The sequence below is a fragment of the Acinonyx jubatus genome, chromosome A3 (assembly GCF_027475565.1).
Source record: "Acinonyx jubatus isolate Ajub_Pintada_27869175 chromosome A3, VMU_Ajub_asm_v1.0, whole genome shotgun sequence".
Lineage (NCBI taxonomy): Eukaryota > Metazoa > Chordata > Mammalia > Carnivora > Felidae > Acinonyx > Acinonyx jubatus.
In genome coordinates this window covers 120,287,756-120,306,753 of record NC_069388.1, presented here as the reverse complement: position 1 = coordinate 120,306,753, position 18,998 = coordinate 120,287,756, and the positions used below count along the sequence as shown (strand labels likewise).

Here is an 18,998-nt window from a genome sequence, read left to right as displayed (position 1 = left end):
TAAGAGAAATGAGTGGCTTAATTTTTAAAAAAATTTTTTTCAATGTTTATTTATTTTTGAGAGAGAGACAGAGTGCAAGCGGGGGAGGGGCAGAGAGCTAGGGAGACACAGAATCCAAAGTAGGTTCCAGGCTCTGAGCTGTCAGCACAGAGCCCTGACACAGGGCTTGAGCCCAAGAACTGTGAGATCACAACCTGAGCCAAAGTCAGACGCTTAATCGACTGAGCCACCCAGGCGCCACTCAGGAGTGGCTTAATTTTGGTAACATTGGCATTGGACAGTGTGCCTAATGTATCCTTCTCCACTGTGGGACTATATACAGCTGGCTGTGGAATCAGACACTCATGCGGGTGCCTTCCCCTTGGAGTAAATGAGAAGGAAACAGACAATACTAATTAATTTTCTAAAATCCAGGCAGTCTGTCTTTGCTGATTCGCTTGGACTCCTCTAAAGAGAACACTGTTGGTCAAGTCTGTTCACAATGTGTGAATTTTATTAAATACTTCTATCTCCAAGTTTGAGGAATATTTTAATCTAATTCTCTACGAACTAACCTCAGGACTCTAACAGAATAGAAAAATATAATGCAGAGGAAAAGTATCTATGTTTAATTAATATCTGTATTAATATATGTGCAAACAGAAGTTTCTTAAGAATGATTATTGGAAATCTAGTTTAAAACCAATGCAGAAGTGACATCTAATAAAAGGATTCTCATAGTAAGAAACAAAGGAATAAGCTATATTTGCTTCAATGTTTTTTGGGTTTTTGTTGTTGTTATTGTTGTTGTTTGTTAGGTTTTTTTTTTTCTTTTTTTTGCCTAAACTTGCAAATACCAAAGCTCCTTCAGGGAGAACTTGCACCAGTCCCACCAAAGAATCTGGGAGACACTAATCTGGCACAGTTTACAATGAGACCCCCTCTTTCCAGAGTAATCAGTGGATGCATTTTATCCTGTCAATTGATTAGAAGTTAACAGGAATATGAAACCTAATTAAATATATAAATATATAAAATCACTTTAAAAAAATATATAAGCCGGGACACCTGGCTCAGTCTGTTAAGTGTTAACTGACTGGCTCAGTCAGTTAAGTGTCTGACTTCTGCTCAGGTCATGATCTCATAGTTCATGAGTTTGAGCCTGGTGTCAGGCTCTGTGCTAACCGCTCAGAGCCAGAAGCCTGTTTTAGATTCTGTGTCTCCGTCTCTCTCTGCCCCTCCTCCCCTCACTCACTCTCTCTCTCTCTCTCTGTCTCTCAAAAAATAAGTAAGTGAAATTTTTTTAAAAATTAAAAAATATACATAATCCAATAAAACCTGCAGAAAATAATATAGGGGATATATACATTACTCAATTCTTTCAGAAAAGTAGTCAGAAAATCATTAAATCACACAGATTATGATCGCCCTAATGCTAAGCATTTGAATATTTATATCACTCATGGTAAATGCTTGTTTGACACAACCCAATGGACATTTTGTACATTCTAGATATGTCATGCAAATATCACTGCACGCTGGGGAACACCCTGGAATAAAAATCAAGGCAGTGGTGTAAAGGCATGCAGCTGTCCATCGACACCTCCAGAGGCATGATCTGCAGAGACTATGAAGGGATTACATACATGGAGCCCCAGGCATTGTATAACGCGGCAGTCTTAAAATACTCTTAACCCAACGAGAATAAAACATTTATTTCATAAACATTAGTATGTGGCCACATTATGAAAACAAGAAAACATTTCGAAGTACAGTTTCATTAATTGACTGACACCAGCATTACCACTTCTGACAATCCACTTGGATTATCATGTATCACTGACCCCAAATCACAAAGGACACTCAGAGGAGAGTATCATAGAATCCATAGCCTATCTGAAGACTCCTTGGTTTTCAATTACATTTTCTCGTGGACACAATTGTTTTGTATATTTCTGAAATATCTTTGTTCTCCCTTCCATCCATATTTATAACCTCTATAGCTCTATTTGTATTATTTATATGTCTTTCCAAATGTTTTTTAACGCCTTCCAATTTAACAACACTGAAAAAGATATTATTGTGCTTTGTGCTGTTTCCCGATCATTAATGAAGATGTTACATTTTAAAAAAAAGTCCACCCTTGTTAAACACATTTTTGCAACTTCAAAATGTATAAAGCCTACAATATGAGTAATTTGAAGACATTGCCACATATTATTATTCTTTGCTTACCATCTTTTAGCTCATTTTCAGTTCTTGAGGCTGAATTTTTCTGGTTTGATTTGAATCAATTTTGCCAGCAAAGTCTCACTGATGTTATATCAATTACTGTAAGAGGAGAATATAGGATGAGCACCGTACATAATCCTCCTTATTCAGCTCTGAATTTAGTTATTCTAACAAGAATACTATTTAGGGTGTGTGTGTGTATGTGTGCGTGTGTGTGTGTGTGTGTGTGTGTGTGTATTGAGGGATAGTGGTATTGGGAGACGGAGGGTGCTTTTTAAAAATATACAATTCACAGAAATAGATTTACTATTCTGGGAGAGCGCAGAATTAAAGTAAGAAAGAAATGAGCCCTGACTCTGATCATCATGTAGATTGACAGAAGAGAAAAATGTGGACATCAAAATGGTATTCCCCTTAGACCTAGGTAAGCATGGCCCTTGCTTCAGGGGGCCTGGTGCTTTGAAGCTCCTTTCTCAAAATTTTCTAATTTCAACTCTGGTCACATTTTGGTGCCTGAAACTAGCTGGAAGTCATAATTGCCCTGGAGTAAAGCACCCAGAGCCCTGACCAGGACCCACATGAGCCCCAGTCTCCGTTTTTATCCTTTGGAGCATTCTGACATCCTCTTTGCACCTACCCCTCATTGCAGGGAGTCAACCAGTTGTTCAGATGTGCTCAGGGAGTGGAGAATGGGGGGTCATTCCAGACCCCATGGCGGACCTCATTTCCAGGAAGGTGACTTGTTAAACTAATTGTTCCTGTTTGTGGGTTTAGTATTTCTTTCACAAAGTCATGAGAGACCGACATGAAAGAACAGAGTGGATATGCTGATTTGGGGTAATGAAAATTGTTCATCTAGACAAGTGACTTGCAAAAGCAATATTTGCTAGAAGTGGCATACTCTAGGGGGCGCTCTGTATGAGACTACTTGGATGACCGAAAGTCCCTGTTAGACACAGAGAATTCTACAACAGTCATTGGAAATCCCATCCAGATATTTTTTTTTCCTGTTTCAACAGATTTTAAGAGAATCTGGCTACAGAGTATCTACACTTGGTTTGAAATTTAACATGAAGTCTTGGCATGACTGGTTATATAAAAAGACTCCTATACATTTTCTTTCCTTTGAAGAAGTTTGGAAATGCCTGAATAGTTGACACCTAATAAGCAAGTTCAAGTAGATGTGTTTAACATATACAATAAATTGACTTTAAAATAACATTAAAAAGACATTTTAAATGACATTTATCCTCAGTAATCTGGGTGAGACTCATCCAAGAAGTTGAAGGACCCTAACAACAAAAGGAAGATTTCCTCAGCATAAAAGAAATTCTGCCTCTGAACTGCAGCAGCAGCCCATGCCTGAGGGTTTCCAGCTTGCCACCTGGCCTGTAGATTTTAGATTTATCAGTCCCCACAACCACATAGGCCAGTTTTTTGAAATCTATACATGTATGCATGCATGCATCCATCCATCCATCCTACTAGTTCTTTGTCTCTGATGGGAACCTCAATGATATATGTCAAAAGTGTCTCTCCAAAATGTTCAAATACATTTTCTGACATTGAGTCTCCTCGGGCTAATGAGGAGGATACCCAGCCTTCACTCAACTAGTCACTGTGCCCAGAGGCCAAACTGGGTCACAGGCCTGCCCCTAGAGCCAGGGGTTAAGTCACCTCCCTCAACAGCATGAACAGAAAATCAGGGGAAACAGATCAATAAGGAAAATATGGATTCTTCTATAGGGGAAAGTGATGCTGGATAGCCATTCACACCAAATATCCAACAAAAAGAACTTACATGCTTTCTGGGTGTCAAAACTGACATTAATAGGTGTCAAGCAGATTCAGGTTGAATAAAACTTCCAAATATTTTGAGATCTTACCAATCTGGATTATATGTTCTGGTAAGAGTCAAAATCTCCTCCCAGAATGCAGTTTACTTATGCATTACATAACATGTGTAACAATGCATCCCTTGATTTTTTTTTCAACAAACCAATATAGAGTCATAATGCATGAAGTTTACATGCAATTTTGCCAACATTGCTCTTTCAGCATCTGGCTTTATGTCCTATTTCCCTCACTGCTACATTGACCTTTGCTGTCTCATATCTGTACTGTGTTTTCTCTTGCTCTTAAACCTATTAGGACCAGCAGCCGGCAAATTGGCATTGTATTGGTGGGCTTGATTCTGTTTACAATGGAGTTACACTAGTTAGGAAATGAAGAATTGGGCTCAGGGTAAGTGGAGGGATAATACAGCATGGCTGAGCAACCATCTGGACTTGACTTTGGCATTGATGACACCACTGACCTAAATGCAATGTAGTCTCAGAAATCAAGAGGCTTCCCAGGCACTGTGTTTCAGGGGTCAAGTTTTATCAAAGAGAGAGGTACTGTGGCCAGAGAAACTAAAAGGTCCCAAGGCCTGAGCAGGAGCTTGGGCTTGAGTCGGTCTCTGTCTAGTGGGGGTCAAATTAGTTATGGAAAAGGTGACATTTAGGCATTCTGGGTAAGATGAGAATAATCCAAAGTACCCTGGAGAATAATCTCCTCCCATGTGGGTTTGTGAGGTTCGCAGCCTGGCTGGGAAAGGGGGTACATTCTAAAACTGAGAGCCAAATATGGAAAGAAAGGCTATAGCCAAACCATGAAGGACTCTGGCTGTTACTCGTAACAATACAGGCTAGGAAAGAGGGACAGGTTTTTTAATCCAAAAAGGAACGTGATGAAATAGATGTTTTTTTAGATTGTTTGGTGTCTCTGTTAGAGAGACCTCTTGGAACCAGGAGGAGCTGCAGAACATTCTAACAAATGCAGCTTGAAATCGAAACAAATAGTCGTTACCATTCATTTGGGATTTGTGCTACTTTGCAATGTTCAAAGAATCCTTTCAAAAAATATGGGATCATAATGGAAAAATAATGGGAAAATTGAAATATATTATGAAACCATCAGAAACATGCACAGATTTTCAGCACAGTAATGTTAGTGCAGTTATATGTATTGATTCCTCATTCAAATACAATTAAGCTTTGAAATCAACTGCATATGGATTCAGACAGTTGAAAATGATATATTTCTTCAGTACTTAATAGATGTCCAAACTGTGTCTGGCAATGATAGAAAATTGGGTGAGTAAATTGTTCTATTTTACTGTTAGGCTAAATTAACTCTTTCTGGTTTCATTTGTTGTTAGTTTGTACTGTTCTTCATAGTCTCTGCTGCCTGTTCGCTCTGTTAGTCTCTGTGGATCTTTATGCTACTCCATTTTACAGATAAGAAAATTGAAGTCCAGAGATGGCAAGTCATTTATCTCAGACACTATTTGCTATTTAGTGGTAGAGCTACAGAGAGCTTGGACCTCAGTACAAAATGAGCTCTTGGTGTGGGAGGTAACAATGAGCTCAGGGGAAGCAAGTCAAGAGGAAGATAAACAGTTCGAGAAGGGTGGGTGATGAGCACCTGAGCTAAAGGGAAACACTGAGCTGATCTGGGTTTGGAAATGGGCAGAAGTGACTATTCAGACTTTGCCCATTTCCCCCTCCACAGTCAACAAACTTCTAGCCAGTGCAGATAGCAAGCTGAAACCCTCCAGGAGTAGAAACAGCTCTGCTTTGTTTTGGTCACCCAGCACCAACTCATGTTTAGCTTTCACAGATGGATGCCATCCACCTGGAGGGAGGATGTGGCACCATCAGAGGAGCCCAGTGCAGCAGCCTGGCTTGCTTTTACTCCATTTGGCTGGGGAGGGGCAACATCAGCTTGCAGAGTACCAGGTAGTTAAGGCTTCCACTATGGTTGTATGTGTTAGGCCCTACAGAGTACGTCCAGCTGATGGCTGAATAGGCTAATACCTAAGCTGTGTTCTTCTCTCCAAGCCAGGCTTTCCCCCACAGCACCATGTCCTCCTTTTTTCTAATGTGCACAAGATCCCATATGGGCTTAAACTGAGCCTGATATAAGGTAATTCCTGTAAGAGGTCTGGTCACAGTCTACCACAGTACCGGACTCTACAATACTCTATCATGTGTATGCATGTGTTTCTGTTCTGTGAGCCAGACAGTATAGACAATAATCAGATGGGTAAAGCAAGGACTCAAATCTATCAAAAAACACATTATCCTTTTACAAAAAAAAAAAGTATACTCATTTTACTGAAAAATCTAAAAGTACATATGGGAATGTCATTTTCATTACACAGAGACCCAAGGGGAAGACCCAGAGAAGAGAAAGAAGTAGTTTAGTGTCCTTACCAACTTTCTTTTCACTCTGGATGAGGCTACTGAAATACTTTACAGGTTCTAGAATCTAAGGGAATTATAGCTGGCTCTTCTACTTGCCCTTCTGAAACTACCTACTCTAGTCTATATCCCCCACTCAATCACTCTCCCTCTTATCTTGGTCCCTTTGTACCAGCTGATTCTTAAATCATTCCTGGATACTGCTTAACAGATTACATTTGGATTAATGTCTCAGGCCTACAAAACACCTCCATTCCTTCCTTGCATCTAGCCTATTCTCCCAGAACCCCTGCATAGGACAGAGCACTGACTCTGCCCTTCTGAGCTCACGCCCACTGAGCATTGCCCCACTGGAAGCAACTAGACTTGACCTTGACCCAGATTAGATGTCTAAAGCTGTGTTTTGAGCATACATTTTTTATACTTGGAAAAATGGTAAGCTGCCATCATGGGAATAAGATCAATCGTTAATATGGAAGGACAGCAACAGTAGACTATTTCACAGGAAAAGCTCTGCATCAGACTAAAGCCCTCCCCTCATCACCTTACCTATGAGATTTGGCCACCCATGTGTGTGGACTATGAATGTAATTATCTGAATGAGTGTGCATGGTTTGTGAGAGTCAATAAGTGTCTACTTTGGTACACCTTGTCAGTTGCAATTTGCATCAAACCCTCCTTTCTCATCACAGGACGATCTAGGTTGAGAGGTAAGGAGAGGCTAAGGAATATCCAGGATTAATTAGCAAGTATTTGAATGGAAGATGCTGTGAGCCAAGGGCATGAGGTACATGAATGGGAGTCAAGAAATCAATTGAGGGAAATCAACAAGACATGTAATTAAATGAAAGACAGACTTCAGGACAGATGCTTGGGATGGTCTGACTTAATCCTAGGGAAAGATAGTCAGCTAAAAGCTAAAACTTAAAGGGCAGAAAATAGATCTGCCCATTCATTTGGTGCCTTGCTTTGCTAGATTTGTGGGCTCAGGTGGTAATAAGAGCAAAGTGACACTTGTTACCTTTCAGGTAGTTTTAACTGCTTTGTGTGCTTTAATTTAACTCTCATATCCTATAAGGGAGTTACTATTATTGTCATCCCCATCTTAAAGACTGGAAAAATTGTGGCAGAAAGTGGTTATGTAAGTTTGTCTAAGATCACTTCACAAGTAAGTAGCACAGTTACCATTTGACTCCAAAGTGTGTGGTCGTAACTACTACACTGTATTCCCAAATTAGGAGGCATGTCTTTATTCTTTGAAAATCATGAGAAATATATCAGAGATTGAGAAAGCTAACAAAGTGAGAGTCCCAAAAATCTGCCACAAGGAACGGAAAGTAGACAGAAGTTAACCATGGAGAATGTCTTGAGGGACACTGCCCCTCACCCTTAAAGTTTATTCTCCCTGATGTTTCTGCCGGGAGTAACACCACTGATTCCTTGTCCAGGTTAAATCTCATAATCTCTGTGTTTTCTTTCACATTTTAGTTGGTTCCAGCACAGATTATAAGGTTCAACCATCCTAATAGGATCTTCTTATTCAGGGAAGGACTTGGCATCAAGAAAGTGAGATTCTGAAAGGGGTGGGCAGGGTATCAGACAAGGCAGATAGACCTGGAAGAAAAAGGGAGGATCCTAGTTACAAAGTCTGTGCAATAAAGAAAGTAGAACCTTGTTTTTTCTTTTAAATTGGAGTCATGACACTGTGAACCCAGAAATAAATTGACTTACTTCCTGAAAAACATAGAATGAATCCCCAGATGGAGAAATCTCCTCTGAAATGCAGAAGAGAAAGTGTATTTCGAGTGGAATGATTTTCCATAATTAATATTTTTTTCCACCTTAAAATACTAAGGGAATAGACAACATAAGGAATAAGAATGGATAAATACTATTGTTCTCCAGATTCTTTGGGTCAAGAAACGAAAGTTCAGAGAGATTAAGTAACTTGCCCAAAGGCACTCAACCATGGCATGGCAGAGCCCAGGAGTATACTCAGGCAGGACAATTCCAGAGTCCACCCTTTAAGGTCTACACTGCACTGCCCTTTATGTGAAACAGGTGGGCAAAATGCTGGCTATGTGAAACCCACAAATCATGATTGGCACCATAGCACTTTATTTGGCTCAGGATAAACCCAACACAATTAAAACAGAGCAACCCTTTTCAATTCAATGCACTCCTGTGTCTCAGCACTTTGTTGCATATTCCTGGAAAACAAACACGATACTCAGCCCTCAGTGCAGGAGGCACTTAGCATCTCAGTGCATGGGAAGAAACACAAAAGCAGTATTACACAAAGCAATGTGTCCTAAGCCCTGTTGAGGAAAACATACAGCATCCAGAGGATCTAGACAACCCCTGAGTTTGGGGGTCAGGTAGAATTAGTGAGGTGGGCCATTTACCCTGGATCTAAAAGGACCTATGTGGTGAAAGTGACTGGGAAAGGGGCATTTTTGGCAAAGGAGAAGATCAAACAGTGCATGGAACAGCCTGCAGCTGGGTGTGTGCACAGGAATCACTGCTTTGGCTGGAACATCTCAACAAGAAGGAGGTTAGGAGATCCAACTGCAGATTACATTTAAAATTCAATACAAATGAGTATACACAGGTGAGTCAGGCAAAGGTGGGTTATATAATAAAGAAAGAAGCAAGATTCAGAGCCGAGCCCAAGCTGGGTATGGGAAGAAGTCTTTATTCAGGTCAGAATTCAGATCAGTAGAGAAGCTAACAGTATGCAGTTTTATTCAACACAAAAACTGTGATCTCCAAGTGCAAATGCCCTTCCATAGCTATTAGAAGAACCCCTGAAGAGTCACTCATGCAAAAAAATGCTTCATTGCCATTGTTATCAGGCTCATAAGTTTGCACAGCCAGATAAGTAGACACACGCTCCATTGCATCTTGTGAATATCATAGCTTTTGTTCAGTATCACATTGAAATCCTAGGACTATGTCATTTACCCTACCATATATTTTTTTACTCAATTTAAAAATACAACACAAAAGTTATGCATAATGGCAAGGCAACGACTCCCAAAGATTGCAATTTAGTTTAAAAATGGAAATTGGGAGGTACCCAATGCTTTCAGCTGATATCCACCATATGAAATGTGAAATACATAATAATCTTGAATTAAATATTCACAAATTGAAAGTTTTGTAGATTGTTCTTTTTTCTTCACCAGGTGAAGTAAAAATCAGTAAATTCACACCCTTTTGTTAGATGATTTGGGAAATATATGCAAAACAGAAAATATGCATTTTTGTCTTCGAGGACTTCATAGATTTATTGGAAAGGTGTGTCTTACACTATGGACCTGTAAGTAGTGGCCTTGTGTTGATGGATTGAAACTTTAGTCACTACAGTTTCACAGAATTACATGCTTACAGGGCAAATAGATACTTCTAAAATGCATTAAAAAATAGTTTTATTCAATAAAGAGTTTTCCCTGCATTTATTTTTTGAGTGTCTGGTATGTCCTAGATACACAGAAAGACTAAGAATGGCTTCTGTCCTTAACAGTCCATCAAGTGAAAAAGAAAAAAAAAAAAGATACAACAATTCAAGCACCACATAAAGCCACGTATAATAGAGGGATAAATTATGTGCTACAGTAACACAAAGGAAAGGTGACTACTCTCTCTTTCCCATATATGATTTTAGTACCCAAAAAACTCCTTCTACTGAGACTAATGCCAGGAAACTTCTGTCTAGCTTTTGCCGCCAGGATGACAAAATTCGTATTAGAGAAGTAACCCCGCTAACCATGTTTGAATGAACAATATATCCAGCACTTGTCATTAATTTTAGCCTATGATATATCAGAGGGTAAAAATCATGCCCAATTTCAATTTAATTTCTGAATAATTCTGATGACCCTTAGACATGGTGATTTATCTAAGCATAAAAGCACACAGCAAAATCAAAGCCCAGATTTTTGAGATTTAGAGTCTTATGGTTGTGAGAATCAGAGTGAAGAACAGTGGGAAGCAAGCAAGGTACCAGGGTCCAAAATTTAAAGAAGCACTCATGTCCTCCGCCCCCCCACCCCCGACAATCCTGACTAACAGCAGGTGCCTCCTTAAAAATGTGTGCCCTTGGTACCTAGCTAGCCTCACTTTAGCCTCAGCCCTGGAGTGAATATTTTAAAGGGAGAACAAAACAAAAGGGAATGTTGTTAAAAGAAGCCTATAGCAGCTGGAGAAATGGACCCAGACAATCCATTTCAAAAAGGCCTTTCTCCATGACACACACACACACACACACACACTCACACACACCCTTCAGAATGGCACCACAATAAGCCTCAGTGATTTCCTGTTGCAGACACAAAGCTCAGAGTGCCTGTTGGGTCTCTTTCTTCTTTTGACTAAGCTTGGTCAACATCACCCTTGACCAAGTCCTTGACTTAGCTATAATCGATGAAAAACACCACAAAACTGATTAGATTAGAGTTACTTTTGAGTGAATCTTTATGTACTCTGATTTAAAATGTACCTGGATTTATTTTAATCAGCTATGGTAATACACGCAGACACTTACATGAAGGAAGAAATTTTACACTCATAGATGCTAGAAACAGAGGAGGTACAGCATGCCATGCAGGGCACCAGGGTGGGTCAGAAAGCAGAAGTAGCAAGAGGAAAATATAGGAAAGAGGCTTTATGGTGGTTTTCCATAGGCAGAAGTGGGCAAGGCAGAGTAGGCAGGTTACACAGATTTAAGATTGGCTAGTTTGAATAATTTTAGCAGGCTCCAGCAGGCAGAGTTGCCCCTGGTTATCTGATACCTGGCCCTGGGGTGATTAGGGAGGAAACAGTGGCTCCCCAGGTGAAAGCATGATAAAGGAAGTATGAACTCTGGATTGGTTGGTTTGCATATGAAAGGCACACTTCCTGGAGGGCAAGTTGATTGTTATCTCTAGGAATGAGCTAACCTTGAGAGGGAAGACCCTTTTAGTGTCAGCAAGATTCCAAGAAGTCAAAGCGTCAGAAGAAAAGACGTGCTTAATATATGCCCATATTTTAATAGCCACTGTTCAGTAAATTTCTAGAATTCCCAAGGCCTGTAAGAGAGCTAAGCTTTCTTCTCTTTCTTAGAAATGATGTGGAAGCGTTAATGCAGCAAAGTTTGGAAAAAATGCACAATATCGCTACATGAGCTATAATCAGAGGGCTTTGGCTTCCCGGAATTTTCAAGCCAGCATTTTTCACAACTCTGAAGCTGTTTTTAAAAATACAAGACAGAAAGCTCTTACTGGACTCTAGGTAGACATTTTTAACTTTTACACTAACTCAACACCCTAAGGTTTTAATCACCAAAAAGCTTATATAAAAGGTGCAAAAAACATGGGCGCCTTTCCATGTTGTGTTTTTGAAAGAGATGGAAAAACAAAGTGCTCAATGCACGTAAGAGCTATAAAGACAGCACTCAGGTTCCTGCACCTTGGGACACAAAGCTGCTAACATGAACACTCTGCTTCCAGATGAAATTAAATGTGTCAGAAGTCCCTTCACAGATAATACAGGTGGCCACATCTTCTTTCCCACTATGGGAGGGACATAGTGAGGTTTTTAGAACTAGGAAATCTGCCAGCTGAGGAGAAAAGTGAAGAAAAGAGCAACTTACAATTATTAGGCTGCTGTAGGATCTGACTAACCAGAAAGGCCTGGAAGAATGAAATTCTGTTCGGCTTGTGTTAACAATGTTGAAAGTGTGAGAAATGGAAATGAACTTAGTTTCAAGATATTTGAGAGGTGCAAACATCAAAGGGGCATAATTAGAAGCAAGTGTTTAGAGTGGAAAAATGATAAGAGATTCATGGCTGATAATCAGGAATTCATTTCAGGTCTGCAATTTCTCTGTTCTGCAAGAATATTGGGCAGTCCTGTCTCCTCAGATCTCCCTAACAATGTCAGCATTCTTATTTTTAACGATCACCTGACAAACTGCCCATTCTGGTATGACTTGTATCCTACTCAGTATATCAGTGCTATGGGTTGAACTGTACCCTCCAAAAAAAACCAAACCAAACCAAAAAAACAAACAAACAAAAAACATTGAAGTCCTAACCCCCAGAACATCAAAATGTGACTTTATTTGAAAAAAAGTCATTGCAGATGTTTAGTTAAGATGAGGGGATACTGGAACTAGGGTGGGCTCCTAATCCATTATGACCAGTACCCTTATAAGAAAATGGCCAAGTAAAGACACAGAAACACAGAGATAAGGCCATGAGATGGGGAAGGCAGAGGTTGGAGTAATGCAGCTACAAGCCAAGGAGCACCAAGGATTACAGGCAAAACACCAGAAATCAGGAAGAGGAAACAAAAGATTTCCCTACAGGTTTCAGAGGGTGCATGGCCCTGTGAACACTTTGACTTCAGACTTCCAGGCTCCAGAACTGTGAGACAATAAATGTCTGTTGCTTTAAGTCACTCACTTGTGGTACTTAGTTAGATCAGCCCTAGCAAACTAATATGCAGGCTTTAAGTACTGACTAGATATCTTGTAGTACATCCTGAATTCTTAATTTTGAACACTGAATCCAATCCTCTTTTTGCTAGTTTTGAAGAAGAAAGCTACTTCTTAGGACCGATTTTGTTAGATTTTGCTATGGCATCATGAATCAATGTCTATAGACTAGAGAGTTAGTCACCACGGTAATACTAAGAACTTACTCTCTGACTGAGAACCTGACATTTGGGCACTTCTGGGACTATTCAGGACTTCCAGTGCCAACAAAGGGTTAACAAGGCCATGTTCCTGTAAAATATGAATGCCAGAGAAGAATCCTGAATGGCCAGGGAGTAAGATATGACATCAAAAGACTTTTGAGATGAATTTGAAATCAGTAAAGCGACTTTAACATCCTGGAGAATATAGTGATCCCCTAGAATGGGGAAAGAAAAATAATGAAAAAAAAATTCATCCAACTACCCACTAAAAACAAAACAAAACAGAATAGAACAGAACCAATTTGTGTGTTGAAAAACACAAAGTGAGAATTGGAGTAATTTTTGTATGTGATGAACAGTAAACAGTACTCAGTGTTCACAGGTTTGGAGGAAAAGACTATCTCCTATTTGCTGCCCACAGGAGTATAAATTAGGGTAGCCTTCTGGAACACAATCTGATAATGTGTACCAAAAGTCTAAAACATGAATATATTTCTCATCAGCCTAATGTATTTCCCATCTTATTTCATGGGGTTGTCTGAGAAGGGGAATCTAAATGTTTAATATATTGATAGGGGTGTGGGTTACAGAGGCATATGCATTTGTCAAAACGGAACAAACTGCACACTTAAAATGTCTGTATTTCCCTGCAAAAAAATGAACCAATAAATGAAACTCCCATTTTAAGTACCTATTCTAGAAATATATACAGATTTTTTTTAACAAATAGAGATTCTGTTGTAGGCCAGGAAGAGAGAAGAGGATCCTAGACTATGTGTGAAAGATAGTATGCTCATTTCAAGGGCTCCTGACAGCTCTGACCCAAGTACAATTAAGCTGGATGTATAATACTGCCTAGCTCTTGAGACCTAAAATTCAGACTTGCATTGATGTAGAGGCTTGGCTGACTGGGGTACACAGCAAGGTCCTATGATGATTAGTGGGCTCTGTGTCCCCAGTAAGAACAGGCATGCACTACTTTCCCCCATCCATGAATGGTATTAGATAGTTATCAGATAATGTCCTTTAATACTTTTGAGAGGAGGTGGCCAATAGAACTCATCTCTTGAAGACACAAGATTCTAGATAGGTTCCTGCATTTTCTCACAGTGGCCATAATGTCCAAAGCAATGTGGAACAGAGGCAAACATCAGTGAGGCCATTATCAATGCATTGGTGGCCTCAGGCTAGGACACTATGCAGACACAGATTCAAGAGAGTGAGCCAGTGAAGTATTATGGAAGAGCTGTGTATGATAGCAGAAGTTTTATGGTCCTAAGTTTTCCCCTTCACTCCACAGCTGACCAGCACTTACAATGACCTCACTCATCGGACCCTTTATATCACTTAACCATTGGTTAGAAGAGGAAGTGTCAACTCCTATGTCCAGACTGAGAAGGGGTAACTTGTTTCTAAGCATTATAGCAAAGTAGCCAAGAGTACAGACTAAAGCCAGAAGGCTTACATCGCAACTTACCATTTTCAGCTGTTTTAACTTGGACAATTAACTTCATCTTTCCTTCAGTTTTTTCATCTGTAAAAAATGGAGACACTGTTTATATAGAGGGCTGTTGGGAGAATTAAATGGGTTAATTAAATGGGCAGAGTGCTCAGAAAAATGTTGGGCAAATGGCCAGCACACAATAAATACTCATGATAATTATTAAAGCTTATCTTCTTCTTCCTGCACATTGTGCCCAAACGTATCAATTCTGCTACAAGTAACAGAGATTTTATCAGATACTCAGATTCAGAAATACTAAGAATCAAGGAGAAACCACCTCAGGAAAGTCATCTCTTAACTTCCTGATCCCATAGATATTCTGCTTGGACAACTAGTGTTCCAAATATGTGGGTCTGATTTCCAGACAACCACAGCCATGATTTGAAAACTCCCACCCGTATCTAACACCCCCACCCAACACCCACCCTCACTTACAGTACTACCCAGTTATATGCAGATCCATATCATCCAGAATGTTCCAAGATGCACTTTCCCTCTGCAGGAAGCATATGGTGAAGAATTTATCTTTTCATGCATGTTTCCATTTTTGTTGTTGTTGTTAAAATTGCCAGAGTCTGAATTTTCCCCTAAAGAATATTCTTTCTTTCTTCATTTTTGGATTTGTTTACTTACAAGTTTCATTGACTTTAGCAAGTCCAATACACAACAGCTCCGCTAGGATGAAATCCACGTGATTAAAGTCTGCATCCTTCTCTCCAGGTGAACAAAAGCAGTGCAGGATTAAAGCAAATAGCATTAAAGACATAATTAAGGAAAAAGGTGAGAAAGTTTTAAAAAAATCTATAATTTTAACTATAATCAGGATTATTCTCTGTACTATGCATTGAATTCTGTGTAGTCATTAGAAAATCTGAAACTTCATTCTTTTAGCTCTCCTTTTTACATGTTTATCCAGGAGCAAAGATATCAAAGTGGAGAATTTGCTTGGCCAAGAGACTTATTTCATTCAAAAAATTTTATTTTTATGTTTCCCTGCTTCTTTTTTATAAACCGTGAGGTGATCGGGCCCTTGGTTTCACAAATGCTGAAGTTACAAGTGGACCACTCAATCCTGATAGTCGTAATAATTTCCGCTCTATAGATTCAGCTTGATAAGATATAAAAATTCCAGACATTTTATTTTAGTGACAAAATAAATTGGATGCATGACTTTTGGCCTGCTGCTATGGCCTCTATAGTCTGCGTTGCTTTCCCAGAACTAATAATTTAATTATGATAAGTACAGGGTTCTTTTGAATTCATTCAAATGGCGCATGTGTACACATACTTGCCAACTGCTTCTGCAATGTTATTAACAACCATGTGCTAATTATGTCAATAAATTAATTGGAACTGTACTCCTATTGGTATGGCCTCTACATTCTTCTCCTGCTATTCTCCCTATGGACTTTTAACCTTGGCTCTAATAAACCGCCAGTTTGCTCCTCATGTATAAGGAGCATTTTCCTGGATTATTATATTTTAATGTATGCTCTGTTCAGCATTAAATATTTTCTCCTTTAATTCATTTATTGACTGCTGGATGCTTTGCAAGTAACACTGCAGTGGTTTAGAAATTTATTTGGTAAATCATCGATTGACCCTTTCAATCACCTAATTAACCATGAATGAAAGACTCAAATGGGTTTATTTTTTCTTTTTAAATAAAAGTATGTATAAATTGCAAACCAGAGTAATACAAATTAGCAATGTGGCCATGCTGTTTTTCAATCAGCACCATTGGAGTCATCAAATATCAGGAAATGAGGCAGAGGTTTGGCACCTTTTTCTAACATATATGTAATATTATGCTCTTTTCCCTCAAATAGCTTTCAGATCATTGCACACACAGAATGCAATTACTGAAAAGCAGTAAAGGCATGACTTTTAAAGGACTATGATGCCCCGAGCAATCAGTCACTATATGAGATGGAATGAAATGCTACGCCTGCCAGTTAAACTTTGGGAATGAAGGAGCAATTTCTACAAAAGGCACCATGTTCATCTTACAAGGATATTTCCTCTAGCATCAAGTTGCAAGGTGTTACTGTCAGAGAACTTTTCGGTTTTCTGAATTTTTACATGCATTATATAAAATGTCTATTATGTATCTTTACTAAAGTGGATTATAAAGAAAAGAGCAGCAGTTTGCTTTGTGCTGAAAGGCAGGCACTTAAAGAGCAAAGCATCCTTTCCATGTCCTCTAGCCTTCTCACCCTGGAACAACGCACGTGGCAAAGGAGGGCTTTCCTTTGTCCCTTTCTGAAATAGCCATGGCTCTGAAATAGCCATGTGACAGCAGAGTTGCCCAGAGATGACTTCTTAAGCCTCAGGGTAGAATTCAAGTCTGTCAGCTCTAACTGTTGAGCAGCTTCTGGGAGCACACAGGGAAATATGGTAGTGAGACAGGGAAAGCAAGGAAGTTAGACCACGTGTCCCCACATGGAGTTTAAGGTCTAGCCAGAGAGTTACTTTCCTATACCCCTGCATGAACCCAGGGCAGAAATCCACTGGATAGTTTTCAGGGTCAAAAGGATTGAAATAAAATACCCACGCCCTTTTATTTGCTTTCATTAGTGAATTTTTCATGATTCTGGTTAAAGTACCACTCAGGGCAGAGGACATACGGGCTGGAAGTCACAGGCTGATAATTCCAGGAGGACCAGAGAAGGTTTAGTCCGTTTCTACAGGCAGAGATTGACCTAAAATGGAAAGGGAGAGGATTCCTGCCAAAGTCCCAAGCTCTTATACAGCTTCAACATTCATTTCTGGGTCTGTCACCAAAGCAGCCAAATGAAACATTTCAATTTCTAAGATTTTCTGTCTGAAACATAAAGCAACCATTTTTTTTTGGTTATAATTCACATGTAAAGAAAAGACACTCTATAAGTACCAACCATTATTTTAAGTGTGTGACCATTTTTGCCATTAAGATATTTGATTTCCTTGTAGAAGTACTTATACTTTTTTTTTTAATTTTCAAAGCGTCCATGTGTCGGTCCTCTCACTACATCCTTTGACCTGTGAATCCAGTAATGAAGACACATGTCCTAGCTAAGAAACTGAAAACACTACTAGATATTTAAAGACTCTTAACTCTCCATTAACATTACACTGAAACAAGTATTATTATGTATATCATTTATATGACTTAAATCCAAAAGATTTAAAAAATAGGATAGGCTATTTGTTTTTCATATTAGTATCTGACCTATAATTATCATTTGAACATATGTAAACATGACTTTTTGCTTTCATTTTCAACAGAGATGGTCACACAATAAATTCTCTCTATCAGGCATTTAAAAAACTTAATGACTAATCCTGGGAATATTTTTGTAATATTTTCTTTTTTTAATTAATCTATTTTTGAAAGAGAGAGAGAGAGAGCACAATCAGGAGAGGGGCAGAGACAGGGGGAGACACATAATCTGAAGCAGGCTCCAGGGTCTGAGGTGTCAACACAGAGCCCGACATGGCGCTTGAGCCCATGGGTGCCTGGGTGACTCAGTTGGTTAAGCATCTCACTTCAGCTCGGGTCATGATCTCCAGGTTCCTGAGTTCGAGCCCCATTTGAAGCTCTGTGCTGGCAGCTCGGAGCCTGAACCCTGCTTCAGATTCTCTGTCTTCTTCTCTCTCTGCCCTCCTCCACTTGCGCTTTGTCTCTGTCTCTTAAAAATAATAAACATTAAAAAAAAATTTTAAAGAGCTTAGGTGCTTTTTACAGCATCTCTTTAATATTTATTAGGCAAAAACTAACAGAATTGAAAAAATGAAATTGACCAAAAAATATTGTGGCTGATTTTCTACATTTCCATTAGAAATTTTTCTACCAAAAAGACCAGAAATAAAGAAAAGAGCAACAGAATTAATAAGATCGATTTGCAAAGAAACTTGATATACAAGGAATATTTACAAAATGTGAATAAGTACTAGATCATAAAATAATTCTCGAAACATTTCAAATAATTGATATCACACAGTATATGATATCTGTCCTTGATACAAAAAATGAGAAATCAGTAGTAAGTGATAGTCCCTCCCAAACCGTACATAGTCCTGAATAACTAATGGATTTAAGAGGAAAACACAAGGGGAATTATAAAATATTTATAGAACACAATGACAATAAATGAACTACATAGCAACACTTGTGGGATGTAGCATAAGTGGAACCAGAGATCCATTATAGTATTAAAAGCACTTTTTAAAAAGGACCATTAAAAATAAATGAGTTAAGTATTCAATTCAAGAAGCTAGAAAAATAGTAACCAAAAGAATGAAGAAGAAAGGAAATAATATAGGTAAAAGTATGGATTAATAAATACAGAGAAAACTAGAGATAATCAGCAAAT

General features: G+C 39.0%; 1 long non-coding RNA gene across 1 annotated transcript; it reads right to left on the bottom strand.

Annotated features, from left to right (window-relative positions):
• Nucleotides 1-2,018: 2,018 nt before the first annotated feature.
• Nucleotides 2,019-18,681, bottom strand: LOC128311299 (uncharacterized). Its single transcript, XR_008289650.1, has 3 exons — nucleotides 15,277-18,681; nucleotides 14,617-14,673; nucleotides 2,019-2,310 (listed from the first exon to the last, which is right to left on the bottom strand). It is a non-coding gene; the product is annotated as an uncharacterized LOC128311299 (long non-coding RNA).
• Nucleotides 18,682-18,998: the final 317 nt, after the last annotated feature.